Source organism: Lampetra planeri, chromosome 55, assembly GCF_965212315.1.
Source record: "Lampetra planeri chromosome 55, kcLamPlan1.2.h2, whole genome shotgun sequence".
NCBI classification, from domain to species: Eukaryota; Metazoa; Chordata; class Hyperoartia; order Petromyzontiformes; family Petromyzontidae; genus Lampetra; species Lampetra planeri.
In genome coordinates this window covers 49,908-64,527 of record NC_136161.1, presented here as the reverse complement: position 1 = coordinate 64,527, position 14,620 = coordinate 49,908, and the positions used below count along the sequence as shown (strand labels likewise).

Below are 14,620 nucleotides of genomic sequence, written 5' to 3'. Positions count from 1 at the left end.
CTTCGTGTGAGTCTATGGGTCTCTGTGTGAATCTATGATTCTCTGTGAGAGTCTGTGGGCCTCTGTTTGAGTCGGTCAGTCTCTGTGTGAGTCTATGGGTCTCTATCTGAGTATATTGGTTTCTATGTGAGTATATAGGTTTCTATGCGAGTCTGTGCATCTATATGTGAGTATATAGGTATCTGTGTGAGTCTATGGGTCTCTGTGGGAGTCAGTGGGTCTTGTAGCCACTACAGCGGCCAATGCGGCCTCCGGGCAGGTTCGAGGGGCTGATAATCCATCCATCTTATATTTAACAACCGTGAAAACACGTGGAAAATATCGAACTAAGCTCGTGCCGGAAGCTCTGGGAGAACTGGCTTCTGTGAAGTTTCCTGGCCAAACCTGATTTGTCGGAGCCAGGAGACTGAACCCATACCCTCGGGGTTGCTCGAAAAACGCTTTAAGTCACTGCGAGTGGTCACGTGAAATTTTCGAATGCTCAGTCGGGAGCTGGACCCGTACCGCCTGGATCTCTGCAGTGTTTGGCATGTCCAGTGGACTGGTTCTGGCTCCAGTCACCATGAGGAGAGGAGAGTCCTCTATTAGGGGCAGGAGACTGTAAAAACAACAAAAAGTGTTCGTCTTCTATAGCAGACCTACATCTCTGCTTTATTGACCTGGTCAAGGCCTATGATACGATCAAAAGGCCTGGGCTCTGGATTTTCGCCGTGCTTTTGGAGTCCCTGCCTCTCTGCTCGCAATAATTAAGGACCTTCATGACGGTGGGAGGGGCAGGATTCAGAGCTGTTCTCTGTTCACCTTGGCGTGTGATGGGGATGTTCTCTGGCTCCCACATTATTGCACTTCTTTCTTTCGACCACGAAGTTCGAGAAGCTTTCCATGGCTGTACCGGAAGAATCTCCATGTGGTACATATGCAATGGGAGGCTGATCGATGCCCGCGTGTGGTTTAGAGATGGTTCCCTATTGGTCAACTATGTTATGTATGCGGATAATCTGGTGATTGCTGCTCACTCAGAGAAATAGTTGGAGGCACTGCTGCTTGACCTGGAGCATGCTACTAATAGGTGGGACCTTACCATCAGCCCCCTGCAAAACTAAGCACCTGCCAGGGTATTTTGTATCATCAAATACTCCACTCCCTCAACTCCCTATTGATGGGGTAGTTCTGTAGAAAATACAACAGTTTCCATACATGGGCAGTGTGCTCATGACCAGCTCCAGTTTGACAGCAAAAGTCTCATTCCGAATCAGTAGAGCGGCATCATCTTTTCATCTTCTGTGTAATGCTGTATGGATGCTACCTGGTCTGTTGCTCCACAAAAAGCTTCAGGTCTTTTAGACCATGGTCATGCCCTCCCTTCTCTATGCTTGCGAAACGTGGAGCCCCCTAATAGAACATTGTTGCTGGTTAGAAACATGTAGGCAGGCGTGCCAACGATCCATCCTGTGTTAAACCAGTCTGGATTGTGTGAGGGGCTCACACATCCTTTAAATATCTGGACACAGTCCGATCGGTGAGCTCCTCTGACAGTCAAGGCTGCGTTGGCTGGGTTATGTAGCCTGCATGCCCAGCCATCACATACCTCCACAAATCACCACCATGCACCTTGGCCTATGGAACTCACGCTCCGTTTGCAATAAGCCTGCATCCACCCTCGATGATTTCCTTTCAAAAAACCTCGACGCCATAGCATTAACGGAAACCTGGATCTCTCCACTGAACACCACTACCCGTCACGTTATCCACCCCCATGACCCATTTTCTCCATTCACCACGTCTCTCTGGCAACTCTGCTGGGGGCTTATATTCTTAGGTTTTTTCGGTAAAGTCACGTAGGTAAAACATTAAAATTAATAAAAGTAAAATAAAAATAAAAATCACGACGTTTCGGAGGCAACACAAGCTTCCGTCTTCAGGTGGAACCGTCACAGCACGATAGCTGTATCAAGTGATACAGCTATCGTGCAGACGGAAGCTTGTGTTGCCTCCGAAACGTCGTGATTTTTATTTTTATTTTACTTTTATTAATTTTAATGTTTTACCTACGTGACTTTACCGAAAAAACCTAAGAATTTGAATCCTTGCAGTCACGAAAGCTTCAAATCTGCTGGGGGCATTGGCCTGCTCATCCTCTCGATCCTATCTGAATCCCTCCCCACATTTTCCTCTTTCAAATTGCAATGTTCCTCTTTCTCTTTACCCCACTCAATTTCCAACCTCATCATTTACGATTCTCCTGGTCCCTGCTCCTCTGTCTTCACTGATCTAGATTCTAGACTGTCTCCTAAAAACTCTATTTCCAACCTCTTCTCCGTTTTTCCTACTGAGTGACTTTAACTTGCATCTAACATCCCTATCCACCTCTGCCACTCTACTGCCTCTGACTGGCTCCTTCCACCTACTGCCTATCCCCTCTCTCCCTACTCTCTGCTCGGGTAGCACACTAGATTCAATCTTCATTTACGGTTGTTCAACCTCCAATCCTTTAGTTGACCATCGCCCTCCACTCGATCACTTACCAATGACTGTGACACTCCTCGTTCTGTCCCCCCCCCACCATCCCCGCCTTCCCCCACACCTCCGCCGCAACTTACGCTCCCTTGACCACTTCGCATTTACACCATTATAACCTAATTTGCCAGAAGAAAAAATATGATAATTGTTTGTTTACCCTTTTATCTGGCAACAAAACTGACACCTTTTTTTACAAAGAGTCATGTTTGCATATACCACAATACCTGCAGTCGGAATGCAAACAAAAAACACAACTCTGATAATGTATGCACTGTCCTTGAAGTTGATTGGTCCACACCCGAGACAGCTTTCCTTAGAGCCTAGTCTCACATGGTGTTGGACCAGATGACGCCAAAAGGCGCACAACTCAAAGACAATGCACCATCAGAGTATGAGAGCTCGGGGTAAGCATTTACACCATTGGAACCTCATTTGCCAGAAGAAAAAACATGATAATTGTTTTTTTACCCTTTTATCTGGCAACAAAACTGACACCTTTTTTACAAGGAGTCATGTTTACATAGACCACAATACCTGCAGTCGGAATGCAAACAAAAAACATAACTCTGATAATGTCTAAAGCTGTCTCGGGTGTGGACCAATCAACTTCAAGGACAGTGCATACATTATCAGAGTTGTGTTTTTTGTTTGCATTATGACTGCAGGTATTGTGGTCTATGCAAATGTAATGTAGTAACTCGGCGGGAGACGACTTCACGGGTAACACACTCTTTATTTTATCAAACTTGGTTACAGGTGACTAACACCTACTTTGTATCTCGGGTGACAAACACCCACTTAGCTACTTGGCGACTAACGCCCACTGAGCTACTCGGATGACCAACATCCACTTAGTACTCGGGTGACAAACACCCACTTAGCTACTTGGCGACTAACGCCCACTGAGCTACTCGGATGACCAACATCCACTTAGCTACTCGGCGACTAACGCCACTGGGCTACTCGGATGACCAACATCCACTTAGTACTCGGGTGACAACCACCCACTTAGCTACTTGGCGACTAACGCCCACTGAGCTACTCGGATGACCAACATCCACTTAGCTACTCGGCGACTAACGCCACTGAGCTACTCGGATGACCAACATCCACTTAGCTACTCGGCGACTAACGCCACTGAGCTACTCGGATGACCAACATCCACTTAGCTACTCGGCGACTAAGTCTTCAGCTCCGTCTTCGGGTCTTCAACTGGGTAACTCTCCCCGAGTGCTCTCGCGCGTCCCCCTTTATACCCCACCTGCGGACGTCGCTGCGAGCACTCACTTATTCGACCAATCGCCGGGCGCTGGCTACGATCCTCTTTTCCCACATCTCATCGTGCCTCACCACTCACTCCGCGCCGCCCCGTCATCTGTCACTCCCGGCGCGCGCGTCCACACCACGCCCACAACGCGTGCCCAACCCCGCACCCCGCGCCGCCCCGTGATCCATCACTGTCACAGTCGGCGCACGTCAATACCACCACTACATCACCCCCTACCACATAGCTCGCAGCCGCCCCGGCTGCTATAAAAATATACAAACCCCCCCCTGTGTGCCCCGTAACACAACACAACAACAAGAACAACAACTAAGCTAACAACACAACACGACGCGAACACTACCATCCGCAACCCTCAACCAATGCCACCGCGACAATAGAACAATATATACAAACCGGCGAGTGACAATAGCAATGTGTATACAAAAAAAAAATAAATGGAAAATTTTTTTTTTTTCTTTCGACTCGTGCAGTGTCCCCTTTTCTTCCGAGCGTCCCTACAACGGGACATTACCCCGGCAGAGGGGAACACCGGGCGAGCTCGGTGTAGAGCAAAAAAACCGTCTTCATGAAAATTGTTGAGACCTAGCCCGAGTCCGCCTTGCCGGTCCGTCGTACGGCACCAGACGCGGTTGAACGTCCGGTGGTGCCGGCGGTTCAGGAAGACATCGGCCAGGCATCGAGGACTCGTGCGTGCCCCGGGATTCAGGCTCTCGACGGTCAGCAGCCGTCAAGCCCGAGGCACCTGGGGGTGGGTCAGGTGGAGACACGTGAGGATCAGCCTGCGACACCTCCCTCCCCGAGTCGACGGTCACATCACACGCCCGGTCGTCACGGCACAGAACGGGGTCACACGGTGCCGCATAGGGCTTCAGTCGGGAGGGGTGCACATACCAACGGCGTTTCCCCCATTTAATCTGTATACTCTGGGGTCGTGCAACCCGCACAATTTCCACCGGTCCCCTCCAAGGTCTCAACAACTTGGGGGACGTAGCCAACGGTGCATGTGGACAATGCAGCCAGGCCTTATCGCCTGGTTTCCAATCATGCGTATGCACCCTCCGCTCATGCAATTTCTCGTTTGCAATTTGCCGCGACCGCGAATTCAACCTTGCCGCCTCGCGCGCTTCAGTCAATTTGGCGATATTAAATTTGAAGTGGTCTGCCAATTTAGATTTTGCACGTGGCTGGGAAATCCCCAGTTGGACGTCCATGGCCGGATCGGCCTCCCGCCCATACATAAGAAAAAATGGGGAAAACCCCGTCGCCGCATGAGGGGCCATTCGATAGGCCGCGAGTACCCCCGGCACCTGTAAGTCCCAATCAACCTGATCGTCGCAGACCTGCTGGCACAACATAGACGTAATCGTCCTGTTCAGACGCTCAACCATCCCGTCAGTCTGCGGGTGGTAGGGGGAAGTACGCACTTTCTTTGTACCCAACAGGTCGCACACCTCGCGCAACAAAACGCTCGAAAAATTCTTCCCTTGATCCGTCAGCAAGCGTTCGGGGGCGCCCTTGTCCAACACATAACCCTGGACAAAGGCGTCCGCCACCGCCGCAGCCGACTGGTTGGCGAGCGGCCATGCCATAGGCCATCGGGTGAAGTATTCCACGCCAACCAGCAGGAACCTATTTCCCCTTGGTGTAACCGGAAAGGGCCCCAAGATGTCCAACGCTACCAATTCGTTTATACGCGAAACCTGAATGGATTGCAGCGGTGGATTAGCTGCCAATGGTGGCGGTTTCCTTTTGGCGCACCCTACGCATCCCTTAAGAATATTCGCCACGTCGTTACCCATCCCCGGCCAATAATAGTCTCGCTGGATTAGGGCGAGCGTTTTGTGAAAACCCAGATGCATGAGCCGTTCATGAGCTGCCAGAACAACCCTACCCCGCATAGCAACAGGCACAACGAGCACGTGACGCCGGGACATGTTGTCCCACCTCATCAAAAGGCCCTGTCTGCACACCCAGGAACCGACCCGCGCCTCCCCTTCTTCGGGAGCGCCAACTTTCCGACGCAGCGTAAGTAGGGAGCTGTCGGACATCTGGAGGCGGCCCCACTCAATGAGGGGCAACGACAACAGCGAATCCCTCCCCGTGGGGGCGTCCTCTCCCGGGGTGTCAGTGGCGGCGAGCGCAACTCCCGGGGTGCCGGCGACCGGGGGTTTGCACCGCGCTGATCCCAACAAACATGTGCAGTCCGTGCACGGCGGCAACCGCGACAAGGCGTCCGCGTTTGAGTGCCGCAACCCCTTGCGGTAAATCGTCGTGAATTGGTAGTCTTGAAGGACCTCCAACCATCGGGACAATTGGCCCGATGGCTGTGCCACGCGCATAGCGTATTGTAGAGCCGCATGGTCCGTCCGGACCGTAAAATGACGGCCGTAAAGATACGGCCTGAATTGCTGTGTAAAAACCACAATGGCTAACAATTCACGACGAGTTACGCAATAGCGTTGTTCTGCGGGGGAAAGAACCCTACTACCGTAGGCGACCACCCGTTCAACCCCCCCGACCACCTGTGAGAGCACCCCCCCGATACCCGTATTGCTGGCGTCCGTGTCAAGCAAAAACGGTTGTGTGAAATCGGGGTAACACAAGGGGGGAGCCTGCACCAAAGCGTCACGGAGGGAGCAGAACGCAGCCTCCTCCTCCGCCCCCCAGTGAAACCTCACACCCTTAGCCGTCAAAGCGTGCAGGGGCTTGGCTATGGTGGCAAATTGCTTGACAAAACGACGGTAATAGGAGGCAAAACCAATGAAACTACGAACCTCCGTGACCGAGGTTGGCGTTGGCCATGAGCTGACGCAATGCGTCTTAGCAGGGTCCGTCGAGATCCCTGAACGACTCACGATATGGCCCAAATACCTGACCGATTCCCGAAGCAGAAAACATTTAGCCGGTTTAAATTTAAGCTTAGCGGAACGCATCCTGAGGAACACCGCTCTCAGTCGCTGGAGGTGCTCCTCGAAAGTCCGACTAAAGACGATAATATCGTCAAGATAAATCAAACAGGTATCCCATTGGAGGCCCGACAAAACCAATTCCATGAGTCTCTGGAACGTGGGGGGAGCGGAATGTAAGCCCATGGGCAAACGGTTGAATTCAAATAGGCCCCCAGGTGTCCGGAAAGCAGTTTTAGGTTTAGACTCGTTATCGAGTGGCAATTGCCAAAATCCAGAAAGCAGATCGAGTGTGGAAAAAAACTGCGCTCCCGCCAAGGCATCCAGCGACTCATCCATCCTGGGGAGCGGATACGCATCCGCCATCGAGATTTTGTTTAAGCGGCGGAAATCGACACAAAACCGCAAGGACCCGTCCTGTTTCTTTACTAGGACAATAGGAGCACCCCACGGACTAGAAGAGGGCGAAATGATATCTGCCGCCAACATATCATTAACCGCCGATTGCACATGTTCCTTCTCGGCCGGGCTGAGCCGGAAGGGATTCTGACGAATAGGGGCCGCGTCCCCTGTAGCTATGTGGTGGCGCAACAGGTCAGTGCAGCCGATATCGTACTTATGTTTGCTGAACACGTCAGCAAACTCGATGAGCAAACCCCTCAATGCTCCCAATTGCACCCCGGACAAGTTAGCAGAACCCGCACACAGCGAGTCCAACCACTCAGTCCCCTCATCACTTTGAGGATGCGACTTGACAGTGAAATCTGCTTGAGCCACGAGCCGTTCCTCAACGGGTAGCGGCGCGGCGTGAGCCAGCACCGTTCCCTGCGCAATTACGGCCGGCCGCGACCCCGTATTCAGGACCATTACGAACGGCTCACTGTCCCCTCTCACCATGGTTTGAGCAACCGCTAAGTCGAGGCCCTTACTGGCTCTGTTTGACGGCCCCAACAGCACCCCCTGTGCCTCCGCACCCACCTCGAGTGGCTTCCTGAACCGAAGGGGTACTAACATTTGCGATCCCGGGGGCACCCGTACAGTGTGAGTCGCCAGCGCCTGCACCGTCGCACAAACCGTGCGCACTTTGGTAGGGCTCGACAAGAAGGCAACCCGCCGACCTGACGGAAGCTCTATGCAGGCCTGATCTATAAGAATTTTGATGGGCATTTTTGACAAAAAGTCCGTACCTAGCAAACAGGGAACGGCCAGCGATGATGATACAAAAATAGGGCCCGCTAATTTAATGTCACCAATGCAAATAGTCGCCCGAATCTGGCCGATGATCCCCAGGGATCCCCCATTTGCCGCATAAAATGGCACGTCCACCGGCAGAAGGGGTCTACATTGGACGGGAAGAATGTTATAAATAAGGTCCGAGATGATGGTGGCCGACGCACCCGTGTCAACAAGCACCCGGACCTCAACCCCGTCAATGAACCCCGTTACCACGGACGACCCGGCCGACGCAGCCACGATCCTGTGGGCCAATTCGGACCACTCGACTGCTTGCGGGCCGCGTACGGACCCCCCTCGCCGAATTGAACCCCCGGCACCCAGCCGCGAACCCCCCACCGCGAAGCGGCGACCCGAATGTGCCGTGTTTGTGGACCGAACGTGTGAGGTGCCGCGACTTGCCGGGTTTTGTTGGGATGACTTGTGGCCCTGGTCGTCGTCCCGACGTGGTCCTGCGGCGCGCTGACGCGGGGCCCGGCACCCGGCTGCGACGTGACCCCGAAGGCCGCAGTTGTAGCAGACGACGGACGTCGTAGGTTTCGGTTGCTCCAGCTTGCGGGGCGAACGTGTGGGCGAACGACCTCCCGTTCTCCACTCCCCCGGACGCGATGCAGCGAAGGCCTGCTCCTGCACCGCAGCTGGCTGAGGTTCGGCGATCGTGGCGGCCAGTGCCGCGTTCCCCGGCCATTTGCAGACGACCCCCGGCTTGCGTTTGAGGACCTCGTATGCGTGAATGCTCGTGGCGATCGCCAGGGAGCAGATCTCCATCTCGTCTGCCACGTTGATGGGGACCCCCAACTCGTGGGCCAACACCAGCAGCTGCTCCGTCACCATGGCGTCCTTCCCCTCCTTATCCATGCGGGGAAAAGCTGCGTCCGCCAAGGCGAGTAGTGCCGTGCGGTAGGCTAGCGTCGTTTCCCCAGCCACCTTCCGCCGATCGTAGAACTGGTGGCGACACGTGGAGGGCGGCCCGAACACCTTCGCCATCAGGTGTAGTGCGGCCTGGAGCGTAGAGCGGGACGACCTTGCAGCAGATGTGAAGGCTGCAAGCGCGTCGTCGTCAAGCATCGCTGGCAACGCACGCAGGGCAGTGGTGTCGGACCACCCCGACATCTCCTGATGAGCGAGGAACCTTCGTTGGAAGGCTCCCCAGTCGCCCCCATCCGCCTTGAACGCCGACAGCGCGGGCAATCTTTGCTGGAGGACCCGATCGTCGTCGACGTCGGAGAGATTTTCCCGCGCTCCGCTGGAGTTGTGTAAAATGTCGGCTCGGTTGTCAGGCGCAAAATGGAGGGCTCCGGCGCGCGCTGATGACGTGGGCTGCGCTGCGCGGAGGTGTCCGGCCACGTGGCGTCCGTCTTTCCCGCCAATCGGTGGCGGCCCCCCAAAAACGGCGGCAACTTCCAGACTTTTGGCGCGAAGCGCCTTTTGGCGGGAATCCTCCAACGTCGCTTCCTCCACGACCCCCGCAGCCGTTTTTCCGCTCGCCGGAACGGAGATGTCCGCCAAGACAGCGGCGGCGGCGAGTAGCAACTCCGCCAACCGGGAGTGCGCGTCCTGGAGGCTGGTGTCGGAGGCAAGCGGAGCGTCGGCCATCACCGCGAAGTGCTGCATCGGCGGCAACTCCTCGTCCTCTACTCCCGAGGTCGGTGTCCCCGGTACGCCGTCGTCATCCCGACCTCGCTCGTGGGTACGGGTAGTCTTCCTTGTGACCATACTTCTTGAAGACAGGTTTACTTCTGACGCCAGTTGTAATGTAGTAACTCGGCGGGAGACGACTTCACGGGTAACACACTCTTTATTTTATCAAACTTGGTTACAGGTGACTAACACCTACTTTGTATCTCGGGTGACAAACACCCACTTAGCTACTTGGCGACTAACGCCCACTGAGCTACTCGGATGACCAACATCCACTTAGTACTCGGGTGACAAACACCCACTTAGCTACTTGTCGACTAACGCCCACTGAGCTACTCGGATGACCAACATCCACTTAGCTACTCGGCGACTAACGCCACTGGGCTACTCGGATGACCAACATCCACTTAGTACTCGGGTGACAACCACCCACTTAGCTAATTGGCGACTAACGCCCACTGAGCTACTCGGATGACCAACATCCACTTAGCTACTCGGCGACTAACGCCACTGAGCTACTCGGATGACCAACATCCACTTAGCTACTCGGCGACTAAGTCTTCAGCTCCGTCTTCGGGTCTTCAACTGGGTAACTCTCCCCGAGTGCTCTCGCGCGTCCCCCTTTATACCCCACCTGCGGACGTCGCTGCGAGCACTCACTTATTCGACCAATCGCCGGGCGCTGGCTACGATCCTCTTTTCCCACATCTCATCGTGCCTCACCACTCACTCCGCGCCGCCCCGTCATCTGTCACTCCCGGCGCGCGCGTCCACACCACGCCCACAACGCGTGCCCAACCCCGCACCCCGCGCCGCCCCGTGATCCATCACTGTCACAGTCGGCGCACGTCAATACCACCACTACACAAACATGACTCCTTGTAAAAAAGGTGTCAGTTTTGTTGCCAGATAAAAGGGTAAAAAACCAATTATCACTGCGCATTTCTTTCCTTGGTTTCCTCATCGCAATCTCTGGTCTCTCCTCCATGCACCCCGACACCGCTTCATCTGTTCTAAATGCAGTACTTTCGTCCTGTTTGGACACTCTTGTACCTCTTCTTGGTTCTTTCGGTAAAGTCACGTAGAAGGGAAATAATACAATAATAAAAATAAAACATAATAAAATAATTCTCACGACGTTTCGACCACAACGCAAGCAGCCGTCCTCAGGTGAAGAACAGGTCTGTCGGAAAGACAGCGTCTGAATGAACACCACCAAGCTTGGCAGCGTATAGTTAAGCTGGGTTAGAGGAGGAGGGAGCCTTGACAAAGGAATTTGCATATCAACAGGAATTTAGCATATTTAACCCAGCTTAAATATACGCTACCAAGCTTGGTGGTGTTCATTCAGACGCTGTCTTTCCGACAGACCTGTTCTTCACCTGAGGACGGCTACTTGCGTTGTGGCCGAAACGTCGTGAGAATTATTTTATTATGTTTTATTTTTATTATTTTATTATTTCCCTTCTACGTGACTTTACCGAAAGAACCAAGAAGATGAATCCCTGCAGTCACGAAAGCTTTAAATCGAAACGCTTGTACCTATGCTCCCCTTACACCCTCGGCAACGCCCCCCATGTCCTTGGTTATCATCAACGCTCAAGTCACAGCGCTGGCTCGTGCACAAAGCAGAGCACATCTGGAGAACTTCACCAACCCACGTTCCTCATATAATTCCCTACTTTCAAATTACACTTCAGCCCTGGAGGCTTCTCGCCAATCAAACCTTCCTTCCCCCATTTCCTCTCTATCGTCACACCCTGCTCTACTCTTCAATACCCTAATCTCTCTGCTCCATCCATCTTCTACTGCACCTGCAACTTCTGCCCCCATTCCTGTGGTCCTCTCCGATTGCTTCATGACCAAGATCGCCCACATCCACTCCTCCATGATCAATGCGAAACCTTCTGATATCCCTGCACCTAATGACCCCTCCAGCGTACTACTTATTCCTTAAATGCTTTGTCCACCATTTCCTTTCTGGAGCTGTATACCATCATCTCTGCCTTACCTACCCCAGCAACATCCGCTCCATTCCCAGCCCCTGTCCCTCCAACCATTCTGTCACCTCCCTCACTGAATGCTGTCGGCTTGCCTTTTAAAGCGCCCTGGACAGGGTGCTATATAAATTCGAAATAGAATAGAATACCCGAACAGATTCTCTTCAGCTGGATAGAGGGGGCTAAACGGGCGTGGCAAGGGATAGAGAAACGATGAAATTATGTGGCACAAGAGAATGGGGAGCTGAGTGGACTTGCCAATGGTGGATACCAGCAGTGTCAAGATCACCCTCTGTGGAGGAGGCTACTGGGCGGTTGCAGGCAGTCGCCCTCAAAAAACAATTAAGGACAGATGAGCTACACTGACAACAACGAGCGGAGCGCTGGGCGGCTAAAACACAGCAAATTGGAACGGTAGGTGGCACATGTTTTGCATTGGAAAGTTATCTTAGTCATACTCTTTGGTTCTTTCTCACGACTTTACCGAAAAAACCAAAGAGTATTGATCATTGCAGTCACGAAAACTTCAGATCTAGATGATCTTAGTCAGTGAACCCATCGCACCTGGGACTGTACCTTGACGTCCTGCCAGCTGGTGTTCGATATTTCACATCGCCTCAAAGTGCACATAGCCTGGCACAAGTGTCATGGTGATGTCACCACCACTGAGTGGCAATTGCCAGTTGTTGTTGTTGTTGCGTGAGTTTATCGGTCTCTGTGCGAGTCCAGGCAGCTCCAATCTCGCTCCAATGTCCTGGTGGCGTCTCTGGCAGTCGCCGATCTCCTGGTCGGCCTCCTGATCATGCCCTTCAGCGCCGCACGCACCGCCTACAACTGCTGGTTCTACGGCGACCTCTTCTGCCGCCTTCACACGTGGCTCGACTTCTCCACCTGCACCTCCTCCATCGCCAACCTCGCGTGCATCTCCCTCGAGCGCTACGCGTCCATCGCCGAGCCCCTCCGTTACCGTCAGATGGTGACGCCGCGTGTCCTGGCCGCCATGCTGCTCCTCTCATGGTCCGGCCTCCCCCTGTACGGCGCCACCTTCATGCTGGGCTGGAACCTCGTGGGCATCAAGCGCCAGGTGGCCGAGTCGAGCTGCCGCCACGACTGCCGCGTCTACATGAACCCGGCGTCGACCGCCACGAACGTCCTGGTGGCCTACGTGACGCCGATGCTGCTGATGATCGTGGCGAACGCGAAGATCCACCGCCTCGCCCAGGCCCAGGCGAGAAGGATCGAGGGTTCGGCGATGGTCTCGGGGCGGGACGACCGTGCCTCGACGAAGCGGGAACACAACGCGACCCGGACGCTCGGCATCATCACGGGCGCATTCATTCTGCTCTGGATGCCCTACTTCATCTTGGTGGCGAGCGAGCCGCTGCTGGGCTACGGGACGAGCCGAGCCGCCTGGGAGGTGGTGTGCTGGCTTCCTTACCTCAACTCGGCTGTCAACCCGGTCCTGCTGATGGTCTTCAACCGCTCGTTCAATGGAGCCTTCAGGCTGGCGCTGAAGGGTAGGGTCTTAAAGTCTGGGTGCAGAGGGATCGACCTGTTTAATTTCAGGGATGGGAATATGTGAGGGGTAGGGGGAAGGGGAAGAAAGGGGGAGAGGGGAGGAGGGAAGAGGGGGGAGAAGTTTAGGGAATGGCCCGTGGAAGTGAATATCACAGATCGACCTCCGAAATCACCCCGAAGAGGACACCACTTTCCCACAAAACTCTGAAAGTAATTTAAAAAAACAAATCATCATTGTCATTCAGTCTTGCCTAGACCACTGATTCAACTCAAGAAATAATTTTGAACCGGTTTCAAATTTCGGTGTCTCATCAGCAGTCTGGCTCGCTTGACCCAAAAATGTTATGTTGTGACTTAGTGAAACTTTACAGGAGGCTGCAATATTGTTCTTGGGTATTTTACGTGAAGGAAATCGATGGAGAATGCATTCGACTTAGTGAAATACAATTTGTATTCAAAATAAATATAGAGTCATACCTCGGTATACGACCACTTTGGAATACGTCGAATTTGGTATGCGTCGTGTTTTGACGAGAGAAAAAATGTCTTGGGATACGACGTCTTGCTTGGGATACGACGCGCTTGCTAGAACTTGTATGGGTCGGGATGAGTCACCGCGTACCCGCGTAGACCCCGTTCACGACTGAAACAATGCGCCGCTCCTCAGTCAACAAGCCGTAAGAGTATTGTGTGGAATGACCAGACAATGTCACACTTCAGGAACATTCTTAGAAAAAGGCAAAAACAAGCTTCAATGGACAGGTTTTTAGTAAAACTCAAACCTGGTGAGCCTCAACCAGGTCCAAGTCAAGAAAAAGACAAAAAAGAGAAAGAAAAAAATTAACCCGTAAAAACAAAGTTTTTCACTATAAATCCTTTATATGAGTGGCATTGGTTTTATTTTATTATTCATTTCTGTTTTTCTTGAGTAAGAGTTTTCATTTTTATCACATTGGTATTTTATTTTTGTGGTACCGAGGTACCACAAAAATAAATTGTCACGCACAACGAGTCTGTGTGCAAAATGTCAGCTCGATTGGATCACGGGAAGTGGGATCAAAAACGACCGAAAGATTTGCACGGTCGTAAGCGCGCAAGCAAGTGAACTTAATATAAAAAATTTCCCGAAGTTTGAATGATAATAACATCTCCTCCTCCTCCCCTTCCTCACCACCATCCTCGAAGGCTATCAACTCTTCTCAGCAAGGTAAAGTGACGTTAAATTTGATTTTTATTTAAATTTATTTTAATTGATGTAAGCATTTTAGTAATAAGTAGTGTCTAAATTATTTTATACAACCCCATTAATGTATAATATGCCATGTAAAATATAATTTCTTATACTCTGTAACGGAGTATTTCCTTTCCCTTCATTTTTTATGGGGAAAAATGCGTTTGGTTTACAACATTTTTGGAATAAGTCCTACCTTCTGGAGCTAATTAACGACGTATACCGAGGTACCACTGTAATTTAAATCCTATTGTAGGGGACTCTACAGATAAAGTGCTAGAAG

At 52.4% G+C, this 14,620-nt stretch overlaps 1 pseudogene; it reads left to right on the top strand.

The window, feature by feature from the left end:
- The first annotated feature begins 12,155 nt into the window (after positions 1 to 12,155).
- Positions 12,156 to 13,170, top strand: LOC144735465 (trace amine-associated receptor 365 pseudogene; annotated as a pseudogene).
- The last annotated feature ends 1,450 nt before the right edge of the window (positions 13,171 to 14,620 follow it).